This window comes from Nannospalax galili, unplaced genomic scaffold, assembly GCF_000622305.1.
Source record: "Nannospalax galili isolate Female #2095 unplaced genomic scaffold, S.galili_v1.0 scaffold1045, whole genome shotgun sequence".
Taxonomy (NCBI): domain Eukaryota; kingdom Metazoa; phylum Chordata; class Mammalia; order Rodentia; family Spalacidae; genus Nannospalax; species Nannospalax galili.
In genome coordinates, this window is record NW_008353343.1 from 295,296 (window position 1) to 300,183 (window position 4,888).

General features: G+C 37.5%; 1 pseudogene; it reads left to right on the forward strand.

Annotated features, from left to right (window-relative positions):
- The first annotated feature begins 504 nt into the window (after positions 1–504).
- The window catches only part of LOC103748049, a 13,277-nt pseudogene continuing 8,893 nt past the window's right edge, over positions 505–4,888 (forward strand).

Genomic DNA, 4,888 nt, shown 5'->3' on the forward strand with positions numbered 1-4,888 from the left:
AAAGCTATATGGACTCTAGAGAATGGTACTTCTTTCTTGCTCTGTTGAGACATAATATTTAGTAAAGATCAAGGAAAAGGAAGAATAATGGGGTTCAGAGACAGTAGGAATGTGAACAGAGTCGTGCATCATAGGTGTTAGGAAGGAACGGGGTTCTTCAAAAATCAGCACTGGCAGTTGTATTCTTCGGATGACTTTCAATGTGTTCAGTCAACCCAGAGCTTGGAAACCATCATTCCAGCATTCCCTGTGGAGTCAAAGAGGGCTCTCCTTAAAGGTCACCTGCTACCATTGCTTCTCCATGTCACCCATGAAGCAAATGGCTGTGTAGAATGCTTCTTCAGTGACTGCGTTCATGCTTACAGGATTGGCAGACCAACCTGAGCTCCAGCTGCCCCTGTTTGTCCGGTTCCTTCTAAACGACACAGCCACTGTGGTGGGAAACTTGACATGTCACCCATGAAGCAAATGGCTGTGTAGAATGCTTCTTCAGTGACTGCGTTCATGCTTACAGGATTGGCAGACCAACCTGAGCTCCAGCTGCCCCTGTTTGTCCGGTTCCTTCTAAACGACACAGCCACTGTGGTGGGAAACTTGACCGTAATGAATCTTATTTATCTGAATTCACATCTCTCCACACCCATGTATTTTTTTCTCTTCAATCTGCCTTTCCTTGATTTTTGTTATTCATGTGTCCTTACTCCCAAAATGCTGGTGGGCCTTGTTTCAGAGAAGAACACCATCTCCTACACAGGATGCATGACTCAGTTGTTTTCTTCTGCTTTTTTGGTAGCTCTGAGTGTTATGTGCTAGCAGCCATGGCCCATGATCGCTACGTGGCCATCTGTAAGCCTCAGGACTTTATGTCCCCTAAGACCTGTCTTTTGTTGATGTTTGGCTCACAATTGATGGGTTTTGCTGGTGCCATGGTTCACACAGGGTGTGTAAGCAGGCTCAGCTTTCATGATTCCAACATAATCAATTGTTTCATGAATGACATTTGCCCCCTCCTACAGTTCTCCTGCAGTAGCACCTATAACAACAAGCTTATAAATTCGGCTCTTGTCAGTACAGTGGTCATTCTGTCTAGCATAATTATCTTAGCCTCGTATGCTTTGATAATTTTTAATATCGTTCACTTGTCATCAGCTAAGGGTGGTCAAAATCCATGAGCACCTATGGATCTCACATCATAACTGTTGGTTTATTCTATGGATCTGGGCTGTTCGCTCATATCAAATTACACAGTGTTTTACACATTTGTGGTGCCCATGCTGAATCCTCTCATTTATAGCCACAGGAACAAGGATGTTAAACTTGCTGTGAAGAGAGCACTGAAACAGTTTACTAACTGAATGAATGAGTGCGGGTATCATGGGTCCTGCTCCATTGCTTTGTTCTATTTCCCCACTTTATTTCCTTCCTTGTTCCTTCTATTATGCTTCTTACTTTCTCTTTTCTTTCTGTATTCTAGGAATGGTTTATACTGAAATATCTTTTCTGTTCTTCCCATGTAGTGTAACTACACTGCTATATTGTTATATTTGAATGCCAGTCCCATTCCCAAGTTGGACAGAATATGATCTCTATTCCTATGGGAGACATATGGAGACCTTGATATTAGACATTTTCCTTTCCTAATAATAGCATTATCTCCTATATTTTGGGGTATGGCTACTCTCTATCCAAGACAACCAGTAAAATCAAGGACTATTTTAGAAATATCTATTTCTTCCCTTCCTTCCTTCCTTCCTTCCTTCCTTCCTTCCTTCCTTCCTTCCTTCCTTCCTTCGATTTTTTCTTTTGAGAGATTTTTTACTGATTTATTTCCTATTTCAAGAGTTCATAAATAGTAACTTTATTACTTGAAGCTTTATTTAACAAAGCAAAGATATTGTAAGACACTTATGGGCACTGCAAGATTGCTTCTTTAATAATGGTCCTTTGTTGTTGATGTTTAGTCTTCGATTGAAACAGAATTGTGTATTTAACTGAACTAAGGCACTACTCAACTGGATAATTCAGTATGGATTTGCTTACCCCTCTGAACACCATGACATTGGCATAATGATACTCCATTACAAATTCAAATTAAATTGTTATGAACTTCTTCTTGAGTGTGGATTTTGCCTTTGGTTGATTTTTTTTAAAATCATATGATGGTGTTATTATTCCTGGCTTGAAATTCAGCATTACATATAGTGACAAAATCTTTGCTTCCTCTATTTATAACAAAGATTTTCTTTTGCATAGGAAGGTCTACTTGTGTGTGTATATTTGAAGGTGCTCCCCCAACCTTCCACTGAACACCATGTACTTCACCATACATGTGAAGTCCTGTTCGTTCAGGTCTTTGTATCCAAATGTCCTTCAGTGTAAATGCATCCACTGGAGTCTAGTCAGCCCTTTTAGTGATTGTATGTAAGTCATACTCTCCCTCTAGATGATGATATGAAAACTGCCTAGGGCCTTATTTTCGCAAGGCAATTATTTACTGACTGAACTATCACCCCAGTCCACCGTTGCTTCTTTAAAACAGGAAATAAAGAATGGAGTTATCATTGAGTGGGAGATTGAACATTTCCGTGTTACTAGCTTCCCTGTAAGGAATAGAAAACATATTTGCATGGATTTGCATATGCATATCTACACACATATGCTGTCAATGGCACAGATCTTGAACACTTGATTTTTTCTTGCAATATGTAAACTTTATTTTTCCCTTCTCTTTTAGTATAAAACATGATTTTGGGGCATCTAGACAGTGTTTTGCATTTTCTGCAATCTTTTAAGTACATGTCTCCATATCCTGCTTTATAGATGAGAAAGTGATTATGTGACTCACCTAGTATCACAGGGCTCATGATGCAGACACCAGATTTTTTTTTTTAATTGTGCCTTTCATGAAGAAATGGAGAGCTCTGGAAAAGCATAGACACATTCTGGTTAGTTGTTTTAGAATGAACTGTAAAAGACAGGTGAGATGACGATGGTGACCTGAGCCAACATAGAAGTTTGTCTTCAAGGCTTTGACACCCAGCCAGAAACCAATGCTGTTCCATTTATGGATACTTATTTTATTTCACTTTCTTTGGTGATGACGATATAGCACAAAACATTGAGCATGCTAAATAAGTACATTACAACTGAGATATTCTTCCATCCCTTGAAGTTTGATTTTTAAATATGCCAAACAGTAAAGATCTCAATGTTTTAATAAGTGATTTTTTTCTGGGATGGTGAGTAATGACTTTAAGTTAAGCATTTTTACTGAGACGTCATTATTTATATAGTCTATTTACCTATTAAATGTTGTGCCATATTTGGAATAACTAAAATAAGTATCCATAATAAAACTTATAGACATTGCATGCCACAAAATTTTCTTATTGTGTTTGTTACACAGAAAACCAGTTATCTATCATCCAACACTGCCTTTGAAGAGTTCTAGGAAGATGCTCTGCATTGTATGTATCCTAATCAGGGACAATGGTTGTCTTTATACTGTATCTTTTATATTTCCATGACAATATTATGATTTTAAAGTTTCTAAATATTGGCTTCTTAGAGTAATATTAAAATACAATGGTGCCAATAAAGATCTTCAATTTGTATTTTAAATTACTGCTATTAATAGAGTGAAGTATTTCTATTTCTAAATCTAAATTTATTCTAATGTTTACCTCACTGTTATAGCATGTTTGGAACACGTTCTTTGAATAGTCTGAATGTCTACTGGTTATATATATTCATCATAATGTTTGGGTAAATGGAAGTATTAATTACTTTTAATTTTACTGTAAGATGCATTTTCATAAAGAGAGAACACCTGCATGGCATTTTTGTACTATCTCAGCCACAGCCACTGCACATAAGGTGTTTTGTCAGTTCGGAACCGTAGTCAGTCACACAGGGAAGTAAAGGCTGAATCACCCACATCCTGGTTCAGTTCTGTAAACTCAATAGGCTCATTTTATAGGTTGACATTCTAGTAGCTGCATGGTAAGTATAACTGGGTGAATTTTTCAAATAAAGCCATGATTATATAATGCTTATAATCAAAGCCACTTATTTTCATGTATAGAGTTATAAAAGGTGTATGATAAATTAAATAATTTTAGATCTCCTAAGCTTAATTTAAAATTATTGAATGTACCCTGCATCCCTGTTCAGCAGGGAAGAAGCCAGAGTGGTCTGTGTCTCAATTCCCTATTGGCAATTTGGGTAACCTCTTCAGAGGCTGGTGTGATAAGAATAGAAGGTAGAAATTGGCTAGGCACTTAGGGTTCAAAGACCCCAAGAAAAGTAGCCAGTTTCTCTGCTAATAGTCAAAATGTCTTTGGGCCTCTTAGCAACATACACTTTGCCAAAGGCCAAAAAATGTCAAACATATTTGGGAGCTTTTATCTAATCCCTAAAATATTTTAGGGTTACTTCTCCAGAGAGGGGAATGTTAGAGTAACAAAAAGCCCCATAAAAAAGAAAGAAAGAGTACATGAAGTTGTCAGAAAAAAAGTGATGGGCAGATATGGGAGGAGTTGTATCTTTCTGTATCTTTCTGCCTTATTGTGTTGAAGTAGGGTATCTCCTCAGCCAGAAGTTTGTCCTTTCAGCGAGACTGGTTAGAAAGCAAGCTCTAGGGATCATTTTGTCTCTGTCCAACAATGCAGGGGATGCAGGCATGCACAGCCATGCCATACTTTTTACATGAGTGCTGGGAATTTGACTTTAAGTCAACATGCTTGCAGAGTAAGCAGCCTTACCTTCTTAGCTCCATTTCCAGCTCCACATATTTCTTTAAAGCTAGTTTTATCTTGGGTTTACTACTCTTTGTTTCAATTTTCCAATCTTATTTTTTTAAGAATGGGTTAATTTTATGATTCTTTTT